This window comes from Mustela nivalis, assembly GCF_964662115.1.
Source record: "Mustela nivalis genome assembly, chromosome: 8".
Lineage (NCBI taxonomy): Eukaryota > Metazoa > Chordata > Mammalia > Carnivora > Mustelidae > Mustela > Mustela nivalis.
The window spans coordinates 55,747,008-55,773,808 of NC_139027.1; the positions used below are offsets into that span (position 1 = coordinate 55,747,008).

Genomic DNA, 26,801 nt, shown 5'->3' on the forward strand with positions numbered 1-26,801 from the left:
ATAATTGATTTTCTTTATTTAAAAAATTACATATCTGAAAGAATAGAAGCGTCTACCCATATTTATAGTCATTTTTCTAAAACATAAGATACCATTAGCTCTGCTTAAAAGAATAGTTTTAGAGGTTCATGTAGAAGCTTATAAGGTATGACATTTCACGATTATAGCCTACTTTGAAATACTGCAAGAAAAAAAGTGAAGCAAAATGTAAACAATTGTTAAATCTAGGTGATGGGAAAAGGGTGGTCCCTGTACTATTTTCTCTACCCTTTTTTTTTTTAAACTATTTTGAGAGTTCTTATAAAAAGGGAAGAAAAATCACACCAACACATTAAGCATGTCCTGGAATTTGCAAGTTCAATTTTTCTGAAGTAATACATGTTCACTGATGAGAAGGTAGAAAGTATTGGCTCATAAAAGAAAAACAAAGTAACGGTAACCTGCTCACAGCCCTATTCAGAGAAAACTATTATCAGCATTTTGGGGAATATCCTTCTAATCAGTGTTCCTTTTTAAAAAATATTTTAGTTATTTATTTGAGAGGGACAGAGATATTGAGAAAGAACATGAGCCGGAAGGAGGGAGAGCAGCAGACTCCCCGCTAAGTGGGGAGGCCGATAATTGGGCTTGATCCCAGGATCCTGGAACCATGACCTGAACTGAAGGCAGACACTTAACTGACTGAGTCACCCAGGGGCCCCAACTAGTCAGTGTTCTATGTATACATTCACAAACATTTATCTGAAAATGTGGGTCATACTTCACAGTCTATTTCATGATCATATTTTAACTTAATATATAGTAAACAACTCTCTCATTATTGAATTATCTTCTATACCTTTTCAGAGATGTATATTGATGTGTTATTATTATTATTATTATTTTAAAGATTTTATTTATTTTATTTGACAGACAGAGATTATACGTAGGCAGAGAGGCGGGCAGAGAGAGAGAGAGAGGAGGAAGCAGGCTCCCTGCTTAGCAGAGAGCCCGATGCGGGACTCGATCCCAGGACCCTGAGATTATGACCTGAGCCGAAGGCAGTGGCTTAACCCACTGAGCCACCCAGGCGCCCCGATGTGTTATTATTTATTTAACCAATCTCTGCTTTTAGGCCACTTTGAGATTTCCCCCAATATGTAAGTAATGACCACTAGAGAGTCTGATGAGCATTCTTGGAGTCCAGGCTGCACACATCCACAATTATTTCCTGAGTACTACAGAGCGTTTTTTTCTGTGCCAGGCTCTGTAGTCAATAAGGGCTTTCATGCATAATCTTGTTTACTCTCCGAACTGATGAGGTGTTCATTTTTATCACCCTCATTTTGTAGATAACAATTTCAGGCTGCAAGGTAAGTACATAGACTTAAACCTGTGTCTTGAGGTCCCCAAAATTCATGTTCTGAGACACGAAGCTCCCTTGCTTGTGTGTCCTAAATGTGGGATTGCTGTGAACCTTTCTGAGATCATGCATATATGAGCCGTCGTATTGCCTTCCAGAAAGCTGTGGCGCTTACCTTGTCGCATTACTGGTTAAAAAAAAAAAAAAGCCAGATTGGTTAAAGTTTGATTTCTTATGCTTTATAAAACAGTTGGCTTTTTTTTTTTTCTTTTGAAAAAAAGACTTTTCCTCGGATAAAGAAAGTCTCCCTTTCACTTTTGAAAGTAAGACCCTTATTACGGCATTCTTCTTTCCACTTCTGTTTCCCCCTTTAAATTCTCTTGGATTTTAAAAACCAACAAGGTGAGGCTCATTGGCTCAAATGTATGTGTAGGCGGCTGGTATCTCATCAATGTCTGAAAAAGCCGTCGCAACAGGATCATGAGAGTGACTGCTCTTGGCTGATGAAAACCTGTGTTTTTCTCTTTTTCCTGGGCCCACATCTACATTTTCGAGGCCTGCTTGCAGGTTAGTGTGGCCGTTTGATTGAATTACAGCCAGTGGAATCCTTCATCTCATGCTCCCTTCCCAATGATGGCACAGGGACAAGCTCAGGAAGACCACAGAAACCATGTCTTGAGGATGGCACATGTTGCAGCTGAGGTCTCTGAACAAAATCACGGCACAGAGCATTGGACTGTTACATGAGCAAAGAATAAAATTATACTGTGTTGAGCCCTTGAAATTCTGAGGTTTGTTACGACAGCTAACGTTGTCTTGACCAATACAAGGATTTTTGCTTTATATATTTTGAAGACCATTGATACTTCTGTTGGACTCTTCCCAATTTGTCAAGGAAATGTGATGCCCTTGCAGGGATGGTCTCTTGAATCATTGTTGTATAAATCTAATATTTGCTCTGAGGGGTACTATGTTCTTGGAGAGGAATAAAATAACAGTCTAGTTTATCTTGCCTTAAAAGAAATGATTCCTGGCTCAGTCGTTAAGTGTCTGCCTTCAGCTCAGGTCATGATCCCAGGGTCCTGGGATCAAGGCCTGCATCGGGCTCCCTGCGTGGCGGGAAGCCTGCTTCTCCCTCTGCCACTCCCCCTGATTGTGTTCCCTCTCTCGCTGTCTTTCTCTGTCAAATAAATAAATAAAATCTTAAAAAATAATGATTCCTTTTTCTTGTACTTCAGGTGCAGAAAGGTGGATTAATCATCCTCATCAGTTCCTTATACATGACCATGATTGTTCCCTGGAAGATCCCTCATTTGTTACAACTATATTTTTCCTTCATTCCTAATACTCCTTTTTCTTTCTCTCTAGTACATATACATTATAAGGTGTTTGATATATTCACTTGGATTTGTATGTATTTCTATAGAATTGGTTTGTTGTATTTAAATAGTGCTATAGATCTCACTTCATTTCTTACCATTTTTACTCAACAAACTTTTCATAACCCATCTATATTACGTATTTATCGCTAATTTTATCTGTTGCGTATAGTACCACTCATCTTCTCCTAGAGACGGACTTCTAGGCTGCTTTCAACTCACCGCAGCCACACATAATACAGTGGTGAATGGCATGTGTCCTTTACTGCTCTGTGAGAATTTCTCAAGGAGATACCTGGAATTGCTGAGTTTTGGGACATAAGTGCTGTCTGGTTGCTTTCTGGAATGGCTCACCAATTTACATTCTTTGTATGTAAAGCCTCTCATGGCTGTACATCATCCTAACCACATGGCATTATCACCCCCTTCTAACTTTTTTCCATTTTGATAAGTGCAAAATAAAATGTCATGTTTTAATTTTTAACTGTTTTAATTCATATATCTCTGATTAATAACAAAGTGTGGGTAGCTCTTGAGTAATGTCTTAGGCATTCAACATCCTCTTCTATGAACTGCCTGTGTTTCAAGGCAAAATGGAAGAGTGCTCTGTTTCTCACAATCCATACCTGTGAAAACCTGTAAGAAGTGTGAAAACAGTATGTTCTGGCTCTTCCTGGTGTCCAACAAACTACTCTTTAGATAATGTCACAGGTTATCCAAAACCTGATAGACTCATTCATTCACTCATTCATTCATTCCAGAAAAATGTGTCAGGCACTTTACCATATGTTAGGGGTACAGAGAAGAATACAAGTTACATAGCACCTGGCCTCTTGGTACCCAGGAGATGGTAGAAGAGAGAGAACCATGTTTTGTTGTTTTACTTTGTGGAGGAGTATAAACATCTAGGTGTGAGCTACATATATTCTGATATATGCATAAGATTCCTCTTCCATCTTTTCTTTTTGCAATTGAGTTGGAAGTATCCCTAGTAAATATGAACTATGGACTCCTGGTACAGGTCAATAGATGCTGCTCACAACTAACAAAAGAAAAAACATACTGGTTCCACCACTTATTAACTCAAAAGTTCAAGAAGGCATCTTTTCTTAAAAAGAAAATCTTAAGTACCAAAATGTTTTACCAGCGTATACTGTCCCCCCCCGCCAAAAAAGAGCTGTAATCTAATCCACCCCTCCCCCTCCCAAGTCTGTAGCTGAAGGAATGAAGTTCAGAGGGATGTAAAAAAATCCACAGTGTAGAGCCTTATGGAGCTCTTCCCAATACACCACCCTGATTCTATTTTTTTAAACGTTGTTTTCATTTGAAACTAGATTCATGCAGCTTGCTCATGCAAAATGAGAATTAAAAAAAAAAAAAAAAAAAACTTAGGGTCTGGAAAGGAAGAGAAGGATTAAATTAAGAGTTCTGCTAGGATGTAGCCATCATGATCTAATGCACCATGGGCAGCCCAGCTTCAGGGAATACTGACTTTCAAGGGTGGGAGCTCCCGAGGACAGCTGGCACTCAGCTGGTCATGTTGCTAACCTCATGTTGCCTCAGTGTCTCCCATAAACTCAAGTGATGCTATTTAGGCTTTTCTTTCTTTCTTTCTTTCTTTTTTTTTTTTAAACATGCGGCACAGGAAATTTTTCCTCAATGCGTGTAAGAACTGTTTGATTCCCCAAAGAAAAAGATTTGGCAAGTCAGTTAAGAGGAAAGTAGAAGCGCCGAACACATGAGCACATTTTAACAATGTCCAAGTGTAACTTTTATTGCCAACAGTAGACATGCACTGGAACTTGAAACGCAGCCCAAATGCTAAAAGCAGTTGTTTTTATCTGTGAGGAGAATGTTGTGGTTTCGTTCTAAGATGAGTCACTTGTTCTGATTTATCCAGTTAGTAAACGCATCTGATTTGTTTTCATTAGGGAGTTGAAAGTTTGTTTTTGTTTGTTTTGTTTTTATTTTTGTAACAGTAAAGAAAACGATTAGGTCTGGTAAGAAAATGAGGAAACACAATTTTTTTGAAATGCTCAATGAAGATAAAGCCAAGATGTCACCTGCCATGCACAATGAAGAGGGCTTGGAGCCTTGGCATTAAGAGGGAAACTTGGGAATTCAGAAGCCTAGTACTCTGCTGTCAGCATCTGACAGCATCTTTACAAGGCTATCTTGGGTTGCCAAATCAGAAAACTAAGCCTTTTGTGCGCTGTGATCTTAATTTTGTCCAATGTATTAAATGATTTCATGATGGGATATAAGTGACATTTATACATTTGCTAAAAAAGACTTCAAGTTTTTCTAGGCCTACTCTGTAGAACTAATTAAACCAAATGATCAGTTAACTCATCAATCTGATGAAAACTATTTACTGAGTGCTTACTACCTGTAGGCATTTTATGGGTCAGTTGATGCTATGACATTGCTGGGAAGCAGGCACTGTGACCAAAGAATTCAGCCACATTTATATTAAAGTTGTCAATTGTTTCCTATGCCTTTCGTACTGAACAAATCATGGCCATTACAATGACATTTCTCCCCCATTAACTTATTTTCCTTCTTATTCTTTAACTTAAAGAAATGGTGCATGATATAGAATTTTAAATGTATATATTTGCAAGACCAAAACCGCCTACTTGAACAATTTTATCTAACAGATAATTTCCTCCTATAATAAATAGACTATCTTCTATTGATATATATAATACAGGTTCTATCATGTAATAAATATTCTCACTGAAGTAGAAACAGTGCTGAGCCATCCATAAACTGGGTCAACATATTTTTGAGGACGTAAAGTGATCAGGTGCCATTCAGAGTTTTGATTGAAATCTGCTGTGTCGGAGGGACAGAAGATCTAAGCTAACTTCAAGACGGTAAACAATTTACTCAAATAGAAAAAAGAGGGGGGGCAAACAAATCTGCTTGGAACCATTGTCGTCCACGGTTGTTTTTCAAGTCCCCTGGGATTACCCACACCCGGTAAATGGTATTTTGTCTTAAACTTAGTGGAGTGGATTGTCATTGTAGTGGCTTTTTGTCTGTGAAGAATTTATCAGGCTCGCTCTCTGGCTTCCATCTCTCGGCAGGACAGAAAAGCCTGTTTCAATATCTCTGGGCATACCTAATATTTAGAAAGGTAAGCCTGTGTAGCAAACGTGAAAGAGCTCCTCTCTCTACCCTGATGGCTTTACTCAACCATGTTTCCTCTTTTATCATTTGTTGGAAAAACCCTTTACTATCTCTTCTTAGTTCCTTGTCCTTTGTTAGCTACAAAGAGCAGATTTTCTTTTGTAAATCCTTAGTAATTAAATGAGCACTTCAGTGGCTGTAGCCTTCAATGGCTTGTTTCCTAGGTTTTTGCCTTTGACAGTCATATTTTGCAAAGGCCCCTGAGATGACTCGGCATCTTCCCCTACTTAACACTAAACCAATTGAAGCCCATGCTCGCTGCACGAAGGAGGAAAAGATTCATTAAGGGCACTTCATTAAGGGGCTGAAATGGGACGCTCCAAATGCGTCTGAGCCAACTGCAGTCCAGAGGAGCTGTCTATTAGAGAGCCACAAAGACAGTTTCGGAAACTGAACTCCAGCTCCAGTGCATGGGATTAGGGAGAGTGATGGGATTAGTGTTTAATGACTTGGGGCAGGAGACAAAGGGAATTTCGACAAAGAGGCTTAGATATGGAAGAATTAACACTCTCTATTCCAACCAGGCCTCTGATGACTTCCAGCATTCTTTTCAGACTCAAAAGCCAAGGGAAGAAGAGAAAAAAAAGAAAAAAAGATGAGCAAAGCTTTAATACTTTCCTAACTTTTTTTTTTTTATTACAACAACAATACAGAGGAAATAAAAGAACCCTCTTCAGTCCCTTGCAATGGAAACCTCTTTTAAAAAACAAGCATCTACAATTGTATAATTAGTGGCAAGGTGAGCTTGCCCAGGGCTTCTAGCATGTGCCAGAATGCCTCTCTGCTTCCCCACGCTAGAGTAAGTACCAAACCAATGCAGACACTGAAGCAAAACCCATAGTGGCAGAGCCCCAGCTAAGTGGCTTTAAAAGTGCTCCCCTCTCCGTGGTTGTTTATGCTACAGGTGCAACCAAAGGGCCAGAGAGAAACGGCTTCATTGTAAAACCTCCTCCCGGCCCCATCTGGCTAAGACTCAAATGATTCCAGTGTCTATGGCCTGAGAAGTGCTTCATGAAACGAGGTGATTATCCTGCCTACGTGAGGGGATAACTTTGGAAACGTGCTTGAAGGTTGAAAGTGCTCTTGAAAAAGAATCAAGTCAACTTGGAGCAGGGCGGGCGGTGTTGGAGCTTATCTATCGCATTTCCCCTTGCTTGGACAAGAACACAGTATCATTATCTAAACACAAAGCCAAATTTAAGTGGCTGACCCTGGAGTGGAGTATTATTCCTCGGGCTGTTAAGTAAATAGACTCAGAGCACCAAACGCCTTGGAGCAGTAAGTGTGTGATTATGCCCCGCTGCTGGAAATGGCAAAATGCAGGTGCAAATGTTACTGTAGGCAAAAGTACAATCCAAATAGTGCCGTAAATGAGCTCGTACTGTAAACCAATTCAACATGTCCTTATTTTTAACCGAACTAAATCACTTGCAGAAAAGCTGGGTATTCATTTCATGTGTTAGTCTGTATGAAATGGTCCTGGAGCAGTTCTAGACACCAAGGTATTATTTAACCCCTGTGGTTTAGTGGGACAATGGCGGCCCCCTGCCGTAATCCATTCAGGGGCGATACCGGGAGTCAGTGTGAAATTAAATACATTACAGGGAAAGAGCTTAATGCGTTTTATAGGCAGTTGTTCATCCACATCAAACTTTAGTTTTTAAAATCTGAACATTTGATCCCACGACAGGAACCGTGCTTCAAGTCAGAGATTGCCACGCTGCGCTGCTGGAAGGTGGAAAAAGAGGAATTGCCCAGACTTCGGTTAAGGTACGAGTGGCTGAAAGGAACCATTTCCAATCATCTTAGCTCTACTGGGCCATTCGGATGCCAAAGGCCTAGGTAGCATTTGATCAAGTTGCTACAGGGCTCAGACCTGCATTTATTGCCCCTTACTTTTCTGCTAACATTTCTGCTTGAAGGATCGATGTTTTTCCAGCGTAGTGGAACTCCCTTTTCTCATAGCTAAATTGAAGTAGGGTATAATGGGCTTCCCTCACCTCACTCCCAGTCCCTCTTGACCCCAACATGGTCTAGAAGTCTGTTCTTTGTTAAATTGAAAATGTGTAGAAATTTTTATAGAGATCTTCAGCTATATAAATAGCTTTGAAAATTGTTGTAACTTTAAAAACAGGTCAAAAAGGAAATTGAACAGCTAGTGAGTTTCATACCATTCAGTCAGCTTTTTGAAAGGCCGCATTGGCCTTCCTAGTAAATGGTTGCTTTTATTGTTGGGGTTTCCACCATTTTCTTGAGGCAGCTTTTAATAGAAAAGGGAGCTTTGGTGGAATTTTCTGGTAGAATGTCTAATAGATCACTAATGGCCCCTGCCACCGCGTTCAGACGTCAAGAGCAGTTTCTGTCCTGGGAGTGTGACCTGCATGCCATCACACTGCTGGCTGAACCTCTGATTCTGCATGAATATTGATGACTTCCTCAGATGGGGGGTGGCCCCATTTGGTTCCCAGGCAAGTTCCTGAACTCTCTGGGCCCACAGGTGGAACCTGTGTCCTCACAGATGGTGGCTTTCTGTGTTTGGAGCTTTTGGACCAAACTCTGCTTCTTTGGGTACAAAAGTTTATCAAAAAGCTCTCTGCTGATATCTTTTTATAAAAGAGGGCAAGGGTTTGTTTATGGCTCTTTAAAATATGGTGAAATTTAGAAAAGATTTTTCCTTGGTATTGTATGGGAAGTATAAGAACTTAAAAGCAGTGATTCTTAATCTTGGATTGGGGGTGGGGTGGGCAGGAGGAGCAATAAAATTATTGGAGGGGTCCAGTAATCCACTTGTTGTGTAAGCATTTTCTAGAACCTGAATAACTAACATGTGTCACATAGATTACTATTTTATAATAATGTCAGAAGATGGTATTATGATTAACACCGAGTTATTTGAAAAGGTTTACTGAGATTATAGTCATTTTCATCATAAACATTTTCTCAAGCCATACCAAAAGTTCAGCTCATATCCCATAGGACTCTGAAACATTTTTGTGGACGTTGGAAGGTCTGGTAGAGTACTCTATCAATGCCAGCAATAAAAACTCAACTCATAGTAGGCCAAAGAAAAATTACTGGCTCAGGTAGCTCAGAGACACGTGGGACTCTGTTTGCCTTTTCTTGGCTTCATTCTCAGGTAGGCTTGTCCATGGGGTAACGAGAGGGTCACAGTCCTCGCTACATTGATTCCACAGTCCTAAACTGTTGGGAACTCATCAAAGACTTTATGCCAGCTTCCGTATCAAACTCCAAAACAGAATTCAGATTGCCTAGCCCTACTCCGTGGGTCTACCTCTGGACTAAACCACAGGGGTTAAGTGAGGTGAAGAAGGCAATCTGATTGGTCAGCCTGAATCACATGCTCACTTCTGCAAGAGAAGGAGAGGCGGAGTCCCTTGATTGATAGCCCTAACAGAATCCCAGAGAGAGAAGGAGGGGCCAATTTGCAAACAAAAAAGGAGGTGATGAAGAGACAAGCAATGCTGACTGACTGCAAGAAGGTTTCACATATTTATACTTCTATTTACAAGACTTGGGAATCGCTATTCTAGAGTTATTGTTATTATTTTTGACATTTTAACTAGAATCCTCCAACAAGTATTAGAAGTCAGCTAAGCACAAATGAGACCATTGGGAATACCCGGGGAGGCACTGTTTTGCAGCCAATCCCAGTGGTGGCTTGTGTACCTGCATGTACTTCCAAGGGAGAAGAAGAATGAAGTGTTGGAAGGGCAGCTCCCAAAAAAGATCGAAAATTCCTTAAAATTCAGATCTCAATTCTTTCCTGTAAGTTTCAGGCAAAACAAAATAAACTGTCTCTTTCTCTCTCTCTCTCTCTCTCTCTCACACACACACACACACACACACACACACACCCCACCACCACCACCACCATCACTGCCACCAAACTGATAAAAGCTATAAGGGTTAATTCCAAAAAGACAAAAAGTATTTATTTCTAAGCCTCTCCACTTATCTTTAATTTTTGTGTACTTTCAGCATGAGTGCCTTGGATGGGGAAGGTCATCCCTAAGATCCAGAACTCTGAATAATGTGAGTCTCCTTATTGCTCGGCCTCCAGGTCATGTCTTCCTTTTCTTCCTGGATAACACATTCCTTTCCAGGAATCAATAATTTTGTAATTAGTGCTCATTTCTATTCCTTATGCCTTTCTCCACCAGTCTTTCCACCTGTATTTATCCCTTCTGGCATTCTCCTCATTTCCTTAAATTCCCCTGTTTTCCCCCATTTTTTGAAATAAAATCATTTTAAGTCCTTAACCTTTTTCAGTTACAAGCTGGACCAACACTGGTATAATGTAAAGAATAGGTTACTTGACTTACATTAATAATGATGATGGTGATAAAGATGACAATGATGAAAATGAGCATTAATTAAACTTATTATTTCTTAAGCACTCTCTCAATATTATCTTATTTAGGGTGCCTGGGTGGCTCAGTGGGTTAAGCCGCTGCCTTCGGCTCAGGTCATGATCTCAGGGTCCTGGGATCGAGTCCCGCATCGGGCTTTCTGCTCAGCGGAGAGCCTGCTTCCCTTCCTCTCTCTCTGCCTGCCTCTCTGCCCACTTGTGATCTCTCTCTGTCAAATAAATAAATAAAATCTTTAAAAATATATATATTATCTTATTTAACCCTTACACTGACTCTGTTAAGTTAGAATAATTGTTCCATGTTAATTTTGTGAGGGTTGTTTGGTCTTTGAACCCATTTATGATGTTTGAGAAATTCCTTAAAATATGAATTTTGATGGAATTTCCCAGCATAGAAGCCAGAAAAAGGTCAGATACTTATTGCCATAGACTCGCTTGCCCCTCGGGTATGGACATGAGACCTACACTCAGCCAAACACAGAGGTACCTGCTCAGACTTTAAGATAGCTTGAGATACAAAAAGGAGGTAAGTAGATAATTTATTTCTAGAGTAATGGTGGCATAGGTGGCTTCAGCATTTCATTTCCAGGGTCTGCAGGGGCTGCATAGTAGGCTGTGGCATCCAGTGTCCAAGGCTAGCAGCAGTGATGGACAGACCCTATTATTCAGAGTGAGCAGCTCCACTGACAAAGTCCCTATCTAAATAACTTTGTGGCTTCCTTTTGGCTATGCTTCTGGCTATTGTCTAGACCCTTTCTTCTGCTATTTCTGAGACTGGTTCTCCGCCTTCCTGGTGTGTTCAGAAACAGAAAATATAATACAGGTGCTGTTCCTGGAGCTGAGCAACACAGAAGTCTTGTCCTTGAGCTCCCTCCGATCCTTGCAATCAATTCGCTCTTACCTAAATCAGCAGCCACAATTAGTTTATGTTACTTAAAACAAAGAACTCTGATGGATACCAGAATGTTATTTTAAATTTCATTTTATAGATTTGGAAGCCCAGGCTTAGAGAAACAAATGCATTGTGCAAGGTCAAGCAAATACTATCAGAGCCAGGCTGACTTGTGAATCCATATTCCTCTACTACTCTTCATACAAGGGGGAAGAAAAGACTACCAGTAAATGAATTTTGTCTGAATATAACTTAGAAAGAGTTAGGTATCCTTGACTAAAGTCTCAATTCTGGAAAAATCTTTCCCGAAGTCACAGTTTATTTGGATAACCTTCCTTTTTCTAGAAAATGAGAAGTCTGGTCTAGATCAGTGACTTCTAATTATTGGTGATGGGGTCACAGAACCATAGGGGGGGAAAAAATACCACCATGAAAGCTATGGATCTCCTTCTTAGCAAAGTGGATATAAAATGTGTTACACCTAATTTCACCCCAAGCCTCACATCCTTTGATCTCAGTGAATCCCAGGCTGAGAACCCAGAACTAGATTAGATGACCTCTCTGTTTGGCCCTTCCAAATAAAATGCTACATGATTCCACCGTCTGGATGAATTTGTTATAACGAGTGAGCGCAATTTCTCTCTCAATCAATCTCTCTCACTCTCTCTCTCTCTCTCTCTCACACACACACACACACACACACACACACACACACACACACACCACTATCTCAGGACAGGGGTTTGAGTTAATCGCAATTTTTCATGCACTATCTTCATTAAGACAAGATATTTGAGAGGACTGGAGATCACACAGTATCTTGTGACAACTGCCTAAAGCATTTAGGGCTGCTTGGTCTTGAGAAAAGAACGCTTAGACATGATAATTTGTATCAGTCACTGCAAGTAACTGATATTTGCTACAAATAACTGAAAATCCAACCAAAATTGGCTTAAGCAATATGACATTTACAATCTCATGTGACAAGGAATTGGGAGATGAGAGATACAGAGTTGGTAAATCCACTTAAAGACTTCTCTCTGTTCTGCCATCTCACAGGATGTGGCTTGTCCCCAGCTCCTCAACATGGGGTGGCACTTTGGCAATTTTTTAAGAGAGTATGTTTACTTCTGCTTTTAACCATTACTAAGTAACTAGTATCAAATTCACCCTCTCACTGAGAACTATAAAACTTGACAAGTAAATAAGGCAATTGCGTTCAGGTACTGGATGACAGGCATTGGGCTGTGATCCTTGCGAGAAAGGAAATACACAAGATGAGCCATATTTTCTGCCTGGGAGCACTTTCTTGTTACAGGACAAGGAAGTAGAATCAAATAGAACAATGGTCTTGCTGAGCTGAGGGAAAAAGATCAGAGTTCCAGGCTCCTGAAGTAGCTGGAGTTTCCTGGGTAGGGTACTGGAGAAGAAGAGAGCTGGGCACAAGGGCATGTAAATTTATGAAAATTCCTTGACTGAAGGCTAGGCTCTGCAGATAAAGGTTGAAATTCCATGAGACATGGTACAGATAAACTGCTGTGGGGATAAAAACGGAAGAGTAATAACAGAGGCTAAGCAGTTTAGGAAGATGTTGGAGTTCTGGCCCATAGAGGAAAGATTTTGGGTATTTAGATGAGACTCTAGAAAGGCCATATTTTATTTTATTTTTAATTTTTCTAAAAGATTTTATTTACTTGCTTGACTGAGAGAGAGACAGTGAGAGAGGGAACACAGCAGGGGGAATGGCAGACAGAGAGAGAAGCAGGCTTCCCACAGAGAAGGGAGCCAGATGCAGGGCTTGATCCCAGGACTCCGGGATCATGACCTGATCTGAAGGCAGGTGCTTAACTACAGAGCCACTCAGACTCCTCAGACTCTCCTAGAAAGGCCATATTTTATAAAAGAATGAGAACCATTCCCCAGAGTGCCTATCCTAGAAAAAAGCAAACAAACAAAATCCAACAACAATAAATTGTTGGATTTATGTTAATGAATAAAACTAAACATGAGTATCAATAAACTATACCAATAATTTGTCTGATAAGACAAACCCGATATGCTTAAAAAGAAGATAATCAAATATCTTATGACATATCTTCCAAATTGTCTGGTATATAATTAAAGATGCTTAAACATGTAAAGAAAAAAAAAAATACAATCCACAATCAAGTGGGAAAAGAGCCTTAGAAAGAGACCATGAGATGATTCATATGTTGGTATCATTAGGCAAGGATTTTAAAGAATCCATTATGAATACATTCAAGGACTTCAAGAGAAAGATGGTCATAAGGAGTAAACTGATGAGAGAACATCCACAGAGTTCACCTGAATTTAAACCATCCTTTTAAAACACTGATTTCAATAAAAAATGGTTTGGTGCAACTTCCTTCCTGAGAGTGTTCACATCAATATTCCCAGGTGGGGATATTGTAAAATAGCATTCGAGCCAAAAGTAGGATGACGTAAAAGATAGGAGAGGAGAAGATGGAGTAGGTAATCAACAATCACTTTCAACTATGAGAGTCTGTTTCTCTTACCATCAGCACTGGGAAAGGGAAAGCATTAGACACACGGGATGAACGGGGCTCTCGGTCATTGCCGTATCTTTTTCCTAGGGTGTCCCGACTGTGATAATACCGGAAGAGCAGGCACTGCAAGGTAGGATGAATTAGGTTGTCATGGAGCAATGCAGAGTCAGATTTACATCTAACCACACTGCTGTATGTTACACTCACAAACACCTGGAGTTTACCTTCTCCTGTACTCCTGGATTGGTCCACCCCTGTTCCTAGAAAGTCACTGAAACTTGTGTGACCAGACTGAAGTGTAGCCACAGAGCTTCAAGTTCTGGGTATCAGTACGAAGAGTGATTCACAGAAGATGCCTGATAAATAGCTGTTAAATGAATGAATGCATTCTAGCAACCTACTGTATTTAATGAGGCTTGAACTTGCAATAAGGCATACGGTATCTCCCACCAGTCTCCAAAATTCACCAACACTCTCTCACCCAATCAGTAAGACACTCCCTGCAGAACCTCCCTCAGAATTTCAGTGCTGATTTTGAGATCCTTTTCTCAAAAGGTCATGAAGGGATACATTCATGTAGAGCAAACCCAAGGATGAATCATTTTAATACAAGAAAAGTGATGATGTCTTCCCCATGATTTTTTTTTTCTCTCTATCTCAAGGGCATGAAGAATGATGACCCAAGTGGTAAAGAAGGCTCCCCCTGCTTCCTCAAACTACTTCTGCTCAAAATATTATCAAGGGGGCCTTGCATTCTCTGACTACCAATGATGTTAAAATAGTCTCCTTCTACGTTCAGTGCAGAGAAAGCTATCCAGGTGCTGCTGCAGGAGAGAGAGGGAGACCATCTCTCCTCTGTCTTGTCCCTCTTCACTCCCTCTCACAGTTCCCCCCGACTCTCTTTTTGCTTCCCCCCCGCCCCCACCCCACCCCAACTTTACCCAGGGTTTACAGTAGTTACCGGAGCTGAGCATGCCCATTAGCTGCAGGCCAATCTTGTCTGCAAGCAGGAGACTGTAGGAATTCTCCCCTAGTGGTGTTTTCATTCTCTGTGTGAGCTTAATCCTGGGGATTAACAAATGGATCAGCCAGCGGACCTCCTCTTACCGAGACAGAATGGGCAAGTTCAAGCACGAATCATCCCCGAAATGTCTGGTTCTGCAGGAGCTAGGAATACAACACCGACCAGGCACTGGACAGGGTGTGTCCCTAGAGGAGGGCCAGGTCACAGAAGAAATAGTTTTGCTGTCACGGTACCTCTGCTGCTGCTGACTTCCCCTGTCCCCTCCTTCTCCATGCACTGCTGTCACTGTCTTGCAGCCCTCATGCCGGCCCGACCACCCCTATCTGGCTCCTGAGTTTCCCGTTTCCCCCTGTCACCTATAAACTTCATGGTTTCTCCTGTTTCTCCCCTGAGCACTATGGATCTGCCCAGAATCCATTTTCTTCCAGCTGTGTCCCGTGTCCCATTCTTGGATAAGTGATTTTAGCGGGAAAGTGCTCTGACAAGAAGGGATGTGAGAGAGATAGGGGAGACCAGAGGAAGACAGCAAAACAAGGACCAGGTTTCAGCTAGACAGTCGTTTCAGTCTGCAGGCAACTGTGGAGGAGAAACTGCCCCATGTAACAAGTCCTCTCTTGGGGCAAAGGACCTGGTATTTCGCACTTCGTGTTAGTCACGCATTGGTTGCTGGCATCAGGTGAAGATGACCTTCCAGGTGAGCTGGCTCCCGTTCATCCACAGTTCTCCACAGAAGAGGGCAACTGTGGGATGGACAAAGCTCCTCGTGAAAGGGATCCAGGCAGGATACCGCAGCATCCACTAACTATGGAAGAAGTGGCCTCAGTGACTTCGGCTCAGCCTCAGCTCATACAAAAGCATAAAACAACCAGAACATAGGGTGATAAGAAAGGAAAAAAAAAGGACTGGTAGCCCTGCCCAAGGGGTGATGCCAGATTGGTCATCCATTTCTAGGAAGTGTATGCAGGGTTTTGCACTGTTCTGTGTCATACGACCTCCTCCCAACTCCACCTTCTGTTTCTCTGTACACAAATAACAAAAGCCCATTTCTCCTTCCTATTTAACTTGGAAAAAGTTCTCGCCCAAATATTTATTGGGCTTTTCCAAAGAGTGCTACATCTTCCTAACCATGGCATACCATCTCTCCATCAGAGCCACTGCTCTAAGCTTATTCCCCAGGCATATCTCCTCCACTAAGAGTTGTTTCTTCTTTTTCTTCTTCTTTTTTAAGGATTTATTTATTTATTTATTTGACAGACAGATATCACAAGTAGCCAGAGAGACAGGCAGAGAGGAAGGGAAGCAGGCTCCCTGCTTCGCAGAGAGCCCGATGCGGGGCTTGATCCCAGGACCCTAGGATCACGACCTGAGCTGAAGGCAGAGGCTTTAACCCACTGAGCCACCCAGGCACCCCGAGTTGTTTCTTCTTGTTGCTTCAAAAACATAACCTTCTTCCATCCTTCATTCCTCAAGTACAGAAGATGGGAAGTTGAAGATGACTCAGAGGAATTACAAAACAAGAAAGGAAAACCTAACCTGGATATCAGACCCCTAATTCCATCAGCCATGCCCTTCACAGAAAGGCAGGTTAGTTACTGTTCTCTCTGCCCTTAGTTGCTTGCCCCAGAAAACAACCTTCTCTTTCAAGCCTCACTTTCCTGGGACTCCCTGAATGCTAGTCTCAAGTTTACTCCACAGGAAAGGGCATGCTTTGGTAATTCTTTTGGGTAATCATATTTTGAAGTCCTATTTTACTTCTGACTTATTTATTGCCTTTTTGGTCTTTATCTTATCTTGTGAAAATGTATGTATATTTGTACTCCACCTTAAACAGAAAAATGTACGACTAGATAATTGGGAAATTAATTTCTCCACATCTTCTATGAAAGTCATTTCCCTGATCATCTACTTCCATGATGCTGAGATTTAGGGAAAATGTGACACCCAGCTAAAACCCGCATTTGTTAGCCTCCCTTGCAGTTAAGTGTGATATTCTGGCTAATCACATGTTCACAGAAGTGATGCATATCATTTCTTAATCAAGTTGGATTCCAAGGAATGGGCACTCTTCTCTCTGCACATTGTCTCCTACCAGTTGTAAGTCAGAGCTTGTGTAGACAAATTAAACTGTCATAAGATTTATGCTTAAATATGCACTATCTCACTAGCTGTCCCACTGTGTCATAGGAGTCCAGTCTAGAGCTTTACTCCTTCTGTGACTCTGAGAGCTAATGATGGTAGTCACTCCACGTCCTTATGAAAGAGAGGATGATGGCACTACTGTCTGAGTGAACAAAACTGACACTGGGGGATGGCGGAGCTCCACGAAAGGGTTTTCAACACTATGATAATGACAAATCGACCATGAAAATGAGACAAACTTTTCTCTTATTTAAATCACTGAGTCTAGTTCAGCACTCAAACATACATCCTAACTAATTCAGCCCAGGTGGACTGGACTTTGTTCAGAGACTGAACCAACTGAATGGAAGCCATCATGGCTGAGACAAAGAGGGAGTGGCTGGGGAAAATATAGAGCATTCCAAAATAACAATCGGAGGGACTGGAAGAGTAATTGTTTTTAATGTCAAAGTCGTCCCCTAATCAAATGTGATGTGGAAAAATACATACAAGGGAAAGACACAATTGAACCAATAACATCATAACCCCTTTCCATGAATCCATCTAAGTTAGATCCCATTTTTTTACTTCTAAGAGAAAATAAACTCCTGTTATAAGTTTATTAACAGCAACAACATTATTAACAGCAGTTTGATTTATTTGATTTGATTTGATGTTGGGGCAACCGAAACAACAGAAGCAATTTTGCAACTAATATTAAATCAATTTCCTGAGAAAATCACCCCTCGTTGGCTCTTTAGTATTCAGGTCACTATAATGTCACTTGACACTTTGTGGTAATATTTTCAAGCTAGTCCGAGACATGATGTATATCTCCAAATTTCTCAGATGCCTGGCATTAATTGAGGGAACCAAGACACCCACTGTCTGTGTTTTCTCTTTACAGAAGGATTTTACAGAGTTTTATATGAAGAGGGAATATGATCAGTGTTCAGTCAAGAAGGCTTATCCTATACTACTAACAACGGGATGGCTTAGCTGAGATGGACTTGTTTAGCTGGTTTCTTCAGTCCTGGAAACCTCTCCCCGTTTGCCACCCCCACGCCCATGCCTGTGTCTGCATTCTGAGCCCTGCATTTCTCCCTAGTTCCTCTTTTAGAACCTCTTCTTAGTCTTACTCTCTGTCCATTCTTTATATTCTCACACCATCCATGAAATCTTCTTCTACTGTTAATTAAAGCTTTCTGTTCCCGACTGGTGTTTCTGAAGCCCATAACTTCTCTGGGCTTAGCGTCTGTACCACAAGATTTAGTCCTTAGGTACACCATGGCTTGTATTGACCAAGGGCGTTTCAAGTGTATAGTTTCCTCTCCCCACCTAGATTCTTAAAGACAGAGATCATACTTCACCCAGTGCCTCTATTTCCTGTAGATCTGGATGCACAGGAGGCGCTCAGTAGAGAGCAGTAGGTATTCAGTTAAATTGATGGATTGTTTATTAAAATTTCCCAGTATGTATCCTTAATTCCTTCCTCTATAACGTCTTTTTTTTTTTTTTTTAAGATTTTATTTATTTATTTAACAGACAGAGATCACAAGTAGACAGAGAGGCAGGCAGAGGGGGTGGGGGAAGCAGGCTCCCTGCCGAGCAGAGAGCCCGATTTGGGGCTCGATCCCAGGACCCTGAGATCATGACCTGAGCGGAAGGCAGAGGCCTAACCCACTGAGCCACCCAGGCACCCCCCTCTATAACGTCTTTAAAGTTTTTCTCATCTTTTTTTGGGGGGGGGTGCATTTAAGTGTGTGCATTAATTCACTTAAAAATATTTACTGAGTACTTACTATGTGCCAGACACAATGTTGACTGCTGGTGAGGAAAAAAAAAAATTGGATGTGACAAGACCCTGGTTTTCTTTGCCCTGTGTAGGTAAGGAATGATTTTTTAGAGAAAAAACAAGTCAGGGGCAGGATGGAGAAATAACCAGCCAGGATGGAGATGTGCTGTGCTCAACATAGGAGGGAAGCATACAGGTGGTGACTGGAAAGGTGACTCTAGGAGTGCAGTGAGGGATTTGGGCTGGATGTGGATCCCTGGGAGACATTTGTCTTTAGATGACAATTGGACCCATGGATCTAGTTAAACTTTCTGGAGAGTTAGAATAAAAAGAAAGGCCTGAAAAGATAACAGTATTCTATGAGCTGTAAAATATGTGGAAGGAACACCACAGAGGTTTAGAATGTTACTTAAAATAATTTTTTTAAGCTACCCTACAACCCAGCAATGGCACTACTGGGTACTTAGCCTAAAGATACAAACGTAGTGATCTGAAGGGGCACGTGCACTCAAATGTTTATAGCAGCAATGTTCACAATAGCCAAACTGTGGAAAGAACCTAGATGTCCATCAACAGATGAATGGATAAAGAAGATGTGAGAGATATATATATAATGGAATACTATGCAGCCATCAAAAAATGATATCTTGCCATTTGCAACAATGTGGATGGAACTAGAGGGTATTATTCTGAGCGAAATAAGTCAATCAGAGAAAGACAATTATCATATGATCTCTCTGATATGAGGAATTTGAGAGGCAGGGTGGGGGGCTTGGCAGGTAGGGAAGGAAAAAAATGAAATAAGATGGGATAGGAAGGGAGACAAACCATAGGAGACTCTAATCTCACGAAACAAACTGAGGGCTGCTGGGGGAGGGGAAGTAGGGAGAGGGTGGTTGGGTTATGGACATTGGGGAGGGTATGTGCTAGGGTGAGTGCTGTGAAATGTGTAAGCCTGACGATTAACAGACCTGTACCCCTGGGGCAAATAGTACATTATATATTAATAAAAATAGTTAATTTTTTAAAAAAGCAAATGAAAAAAAAAACAAAACAAAAATTTTTTTTAATCTTGAAACAACATCTGCAGAAGCAGCTTGGAGAAATAGGGGCAGTTCTGGGGCCACTGCAAGGTATTTCCTGCCCCTCATTTGTTTGAATGCTTTGAACTCGTCTTATGATGGTTGACCTTGGTGGCAGATAGGCTGAAAGAGGGAGGAGGATGTAGGCTCTGGCCCAACTCTGCCACAAGAAAAGACAAATAAAAAAGAGAGAGTCCAGGGATGGTGGACTACCATGTTTCTGAGAATCAGAATGAGGGTTTCACACATTTTCCTCTTCCCTCGAAGTGGTGCTAAGTGGGCAGTCTGGTTCTAGTTCTGCAGCAAAGTTAATGCTGTTACCCTGGGTAGCTATCACTTCTTTGGAAGAGATAGCTTCATTGAAGAGTCTGTCTGTAAGAAGGATGAGCAAAATAATCTTTTGGTCCCCGAGACAGTCATCAGTAAAAGAAACAACCAGAAATCTTGCCTCTCCTATAGGTGAGAATCAGGAAATCAGGATGCTTGGCACCCACGTCTATGCATGCATTGGGGTCCAGCAATACACCCTTGTTGCCCAAACTGATATCTGAAGTCATCATTCGAAAAGTTTTTGTTTGTTTGTTTGTTTTGTTTAAGAGCACTGTTTCATGACTTTGGGTCCTCAGATCCCTAGGGGGTAAGTGAGGTTGTATACCAGGTGGTATGCGAAACTGTAGGAAAAGGCTATGAATCACCTCAGGGCATTAATTTAACAGAAAAATTTATAAAGCAATTTCAAGTTAACATAAACACTACTTTCTATAAAAGTAGAATGCAAACTTTGCATTGGTCCTAAGAATTGCACAAGAGATGTAAATGAAATCTGGCATTTTCTGGTTGCATGGTATTACCTGATGCTTTCACAAGGACAAAAACCTCTCTGTCTTTGTTAGGAAGGCATGGCACTGTTGCCAGGCACTCTGCTCAATGGATTTATCAGGTATTTATCACTCTTAAGTACCTGAGAATTTCCCCTTGCGCTAGAACAGTTCATGTTTTTTGTTTTTGTTGTTGTTTTGTTTTGCCCTTAGAAAATGCAAGGGCTCAAATCTGGGGAATTTTGACTGGCATTATGTTGACAATTTCTATTTTCACCAGAACATTCTCTTGGGGAGCGGTTGTGGCAATGTAGTATTGAAGAATCTGGTTCTGGTGGTTACAGAAAGTGCTCATAAAAGAGGAGTTGGATAGGGCCTTAGAAGACCTAAAATTCCTGTCAGGTCATGATTTGATCATCCTCTAGAAAATGCAAAGTATCTAATCATTGGGACTCAAATAGCTGGTTTTGCTCTCGTAAATTCCTAACCGAAAGCAATTATTTCCCAAATTTTAGAGACAAATGAACCATAGAAGAGCAGCTGTAGAACTTGTTGTAAGAAAATATGATAATTACCAAGTTTGACATGTGCTTTGACAACAGTCCTTTGCTAATCAACAGCTTCACTCCTAAAACAGACACTGAAAACATGTTGGGCAGCCAGTTCTCAATTCTACATGCCAGTGGGAGGGAGTGGTAGTGCCGAAAACCCTATGCAACAGATAATCCCCAAATCATTGTTGTTTGGCCTGAGGAGGTATCGTATTTTTAATTTAAAAAATTTTTTGGCAGCAGATTCACATCCCTTAATTAGATCCTCTAAGAGTTATTGTTAATATTAACTCCACTTTCTGAATAGACACTTATGGCTGGCAGGAAAGGCCACCCTGGGCAGCAGGAAAAATTCATTTGGAGATTAAAAATTAGCAGGAGACAATTCTGACATGGCTAATCCTCATGTGGGTAATTGAGTGTTGACTGGCATTTAGGGAAATGCATTTACAGCAGAGGACAGTGTGTGATGCTGTTGTAGAATCAGGTTGGTAGAGAGAAAATCTTCACTTTTTAACAGCAAAGTGTTGCTCCAAATATGCAGAACAAAAGTAAATTGAAAACCATCCACCTGAAGTCCAACATTTCAAATCATATGCTGAAGCAGCTATTGAGAACATCTCCACCCATGGGGGCTCCAAGGGCTTGAGGTTGAAGGAAGGTGTTGGTGGTCACTTAATAGTGTTCAAAGAATATTAAATGTTAATCCAACCATGGATCTTTACTGAAGTCTATCCCTTGTCCAAACTTCTTCTAGGTTCCTTTTTTAAAATCTCTACCTAAGAATTTATAGAAAGCTTGTGTTTGTCTGGTATTCTTGAACTGGCTTTGGGGCAGCTTATGAGGAGAAAACAGATGACAGAGGAATATTGGCTTCCTCCTTTCTCCTATGCTATACAATGGAATCAATGATATCTGTTGCAAGAGTTACAAGGATCAGAGAAAACACACATAAAGCACTTGGTACTGCTACAGAGTGAGCAACAGCTGTATAATAGATAGGTCTTACTCTTATTAATAATTAGAATTTGAAATGTCTAATTCTTGTCAATGATAATAATATCCCAATAGTATATCACCTTCTATTGATGTGTTGCAAAGAATAAAATAAATAGTCTAGAAGACAGTCTCTTTGAATATGCCTAACATTACTCCATACAATTTACTTTTCCTCAAATAGGTTCAGTGGCAAAATTAAGATATTGGACTATTTTGGTGAAGAGAGTTTAGATGTTTAGACACTAGATGGAAGATTACAGAAGGTCCTCTGCAAATTTCTTGAAGAAAACTATATTCACCCATATAGGGTAGACCAGAGTAATGACTTCCCAGAGTTGTGACTTCTGGGTATCTCCTTACTATCCATTGTCTATTTTTTTCCTGGCTGCTGCAAAGAAGGCAGCCACTGGAACTTGAGTCTGCTTGCATATGGGAAATATGTTCACAATTGGTTGTTCACAACTCATTCATGTAGAGTTGCAAACAATAGTTCCTGCCACTGTTTGTTGAATAAATATGGGGAATGCAGGAAACTAAGCAGTAGGTATATGACTATAGAATCTTAACACTGAAAGAAATCTTTGAAATCACCAATTTCAAGTAAAAAAACAGAGAAACAACGGTTTTAGTCTGATTGGGATGCTATGATAAAATCCCACAGATCGGGTGGCTTATAAACAGTAAAAATTTATTTCTTATAGTTCTGAAGGCCTCGAGTCAAAGATCATGGTCGAGGGAGACACCTTCTCTGGGTTACAGGCTTCTCATTGTACTCCTTGTATCCTCACATACTAGTTCTCTGAAGCCTTTTTAAATACAGCATGAATCCCATGCATGAAGGTTCTTTTATGACCTAATCACCTCCCAAAGGCCTCATCTCCTCATACCATCACTAAGGGCATTAAGGTTTTCAACATAAGAATTGGAGGTGGGAGGGGTGTGAGACACAGACATTCTGACCACAACAGCAATGAAAATACTTTCACTCGAAGATGAATAGCCATTTAACAGAACACTACTTAGCTGTTAAAAAGGTGTGCCCACATGTCAAGGCAAAGTGTTCATCAAGTTTTGTTTTAAAAAACTCAGAAATGGTATGATATAAATTTCATTTGCATTTTAAGGTATAATATAAAATGTTTGAATAAGACCAGAAATGTTAGGAATGAAAAAAAAATTCAACAGTGGTTATCTCTGGGGCATAGGTTGGGGAGGTGGATAAAACGGGAGAAATGGGGGAAACTGTATCATTTTATTTCATGAAATATTGTGCTGTTTGAATATTTTAAAAACAAGCACATATTACTTTCATAATAATTAAAAAAAAAAAAACCCCAAAAGCCCCCATGTAGTTCAACTTTTTTTCTTTAAAAACATTTAAAAATACATTTATTTTTATTGACTTTTGTTTGACAAATAAAATGGTAAGATATTTAAAGTATGCATCATGAAGACTGGATATACATATTCATTGTGAAAGGACCCCCCCCCCCCATTTACCCACCACTCTTCTAAAACTCTTCCATTGTTTAATGCAGTGTTACCAACTCTAGTCGCTCTGTTTTACATTAGATCCTCAAACCTTATTCATCAGGTAGCCAGAAGTTTGTCCCCTTTTACTAACCTCTCCCTATTTCCCCTACCCCTCCAGGGCCTAGAAACCAGTTTTTTACTCTGTTTTTGTAAGTTTCACTTTTTTCTTTTTTCAGATTCCATACATAAGGGATACCATGTGGTATTTGTCCATCAGCAAAGAATGAATAAAGAAGATATGGTATAAACAGACAGACACACATAGGAATATTATTCAGCCATGAGAAGGAAGGAAATAATTGTCATTTGGGACAACACAGATAGACCTGGAGGGCATTACGCTAAGTGAGATAAGCCAGACAGAGAAACACAAATGCTTCATGATATCACTTACATGTAGAATTAACCTTTTTCTTTTACAGATGAAGGAACTAAAATTCAGAGAAATTCCTGATCGTAGAGACCCGTAACTGAAAGATAATTTTAGCATCATGAAATCTACCTTCCCCATAGTACAGATTAGCTGAGGCACAGAGAAATGAGGTGAGTTACAGTGTTGAAGACTAAAGCCTGGGGAGAAAAGAAGTTGTGTGTATTGGTGTTGAAAAAAATGTAGGTACTCAGCACATACTGTAAATCTATTAAAACTGACTCACTCATTTTGGATGAGGTAAGTGTTGACATTAGACAATTTGGTGGGCAGCATTTATTTTCCTATTTATTAAAATGTCAGAAAGAGTACCAATGGCACCTCCTAAAGGGTTTGCAGGTGGTGGTCTTCAAAACACAATCCTCAGTCCTTGAAGAGGATAAAAACTAATATTCTAGCTTAATGATAAAATCTAATATTCTAGCTTAATGATAAAAATAAGGCTGAGATGAGTATATTCAGGATATCAAAGCAGAGACAGTTCATGAAAAAATCTATAAAAGTCAGACATATATGTGTGTTTGTGTGTGTGTGTAAACATATCCATTTATAAAATACATTTATAGAAAAAATGTATAAAATATGTGGAAAGTCCCATTCAAAAGCTATAGAATATTAAACTAGAAAAAGACTTCAAAGAAATTCGCTTTTTGAACAAATTCACCAATGCTCATTCAATAATTTACTTCTTCTCCAGCTACATTTTGTATATGTCCCAGAGGAAGACAATACTGCCTCTGAAATTTTAAAGGGAGCACAGAGAAATCTAAATTTATTTATATGCTCTTGGTTAACCGGTCATGTTAATGTAAGAACCTAGTGACCGTATTTGGATGCAGTAAGACTGTGCCTCTTATTACAAACCACAGACCAGTCTTGTAGCTACAGCATGTCACTCTGGGTTGGCTGAGTTGGTTCTGCTCTCACTGACTGTGCACACGCTTTTGTCTGTGTTACCCACACACGGAGAAGTGGAAAATTGAGATCATTCCCTGAATAGCTCACACCTCAAATTAACATTTGTCCAATGATCTGGATATTTTGATTGTAATAGAATAATTCCCAGTTTGCCCCAATTCTTCACCTTGCTCTGCCCATGTAGAACATCAAACAAATGAAGTTTATGGAAGGGCTGTGAGCAGAAGAAAGGGTTCTGAGAAGTTAATGTGTCTCCCTAATAATAACTCATCCCCAAGTGCTGAAGCAGTACCTGTAGTGAAATCAGTCCTCAGGGTGGTGTTGGAGCAGATGAGCTGTGTCCACCGTTCTCTGGCTCTCCATGAGATCTTCCAAATGAGACGCTGGCATTTTCACATGGCAGGAAAATAGAAGCTGAAGTCAAGAAAGCCGCAACATCTGGAACAGGAGGAAAGATTTCACTGGAAAGAACTTGACAAACTCTGAAAACAAAGTTCTAGACTTTACTAATTTATTTTGGCTGCAAAGCCGGCTCAAGGCATAGCTCAAAGAGGATTTGTCCGAGGCTCCTTTCAAAGGAGTAAAAAGCCAACCCGCACTAAAATTAATGCGTCGACTGCATAAACAGTCAAGATAGTTATCTGATACTGAGGGAATAGAGCCACACTAGGCCTTTTTGTTATTTATGGGATTATTATTGGAGGAAACAGAAGCAATTAGATATCCCCCTGCTTTCAGAGCAGGGGAAGGAAAAAAGGTGTCAAACATAGTTTTTCAATTTGGTCTCTTGATCATTTCGTTCTCGCTACATCTTAAAATCCAAATATACATACGCCCCCAGTGCCCCACTCACTGGCCTCTCAGCTGTTCCTTTGACTCTTTCTCCTTTATTCTTTGAAAACTCCATGCATTTTGAATGATGTATGGAAAGACTTAAAAGTACCTTAAAAATACAAGTGGTATCTTTAAAAGCAAAGCCCATTTATTATGGTATGTGATCACAAAAGTCATACGTCTCTGTACATATACATGGTAGAAAATGGGAAAAGAAACTTAGAGGTCATTTGTACTGTAGAAAATGTCTGTCATTCTTTTGTTTGCCTAGCTTCTGAAGCCACTGTTTGGAAGATTCCCCCACGGGGGGAGTCTCCTCCGAGTCAAGGGAAGACATGGCCTGTACCCTTGGCGCCAGCAGACGCATGTCCTGGTCAGGTGTTGGAAGCTGGACTGAGGGACACAGAATGGGAGAGAGTAAGGAACCCGTCTGGGTGGGAGGGGCAGCCAGGTCTCTCTCTGGTGCCCAGAACCTCGGGGTGCAGTGTGCGTCCCGCACTGGCAGGCTACCACGGAGGGCGGCAGCGTTCTCATCCCACCGACCCAGGGGTGTCACTTGGCTTGTGGTCCTGGTGGCGGGGAGCTTCCCTTGTGCCCCATCTCCCAGGCCAGTTTCCCAGATTCCCCCTTGCTACCGTGGGCTCTCCAATTCAGTAAATTCTTTTCCTACTTAAATCAAGCAGAGAAGGTTTTTTTGCTTGCTGCTTAGAATCCAGATACACTTGTAATTCTTTTACTCAGTTAATATTTTAACAGATAATGCTCTGGTTTTTCTTCAGTATCTATAGATAATGCCTCATTTTGCTACAGTGAGTGTAGTGCTGTTGATACCTGGTTCAGAGAGAAGCAAGAGAAGCTTGCTTTGCCTTCAGTGTGCATACGGGGAGTTTGCTGCCCACTTTTCTCAGAGATACACAGGCATACATGTAATTTTCCTTAGCTCCCAGCAAAGGTGACTCTATGGAAATCTCTA

At 40.7% G+C, this 26,801-nt stretch overlaps 1 protein-coding gene across 1 annotated transcript in view; it reads right to left on the reverse strand.

The window, feature by feature from the left end:
• Positions 1-26,801, reverse strand: part of MEIS1 (Meis homeobox 1) — a 677,893-nt gene that overhangs the window by 180,532 nt on the left and 470,560 nt on the right. The window contains exon 5 of the mRNA XM_082746690.1: positions 25,287-25,432. The gene's annotated coding sequence lies outside the window, so the exon portion shown is untranslated. The remainder of the gene's footprint in view (positions 1-25,286; positions 25,433-26,801) is intronic.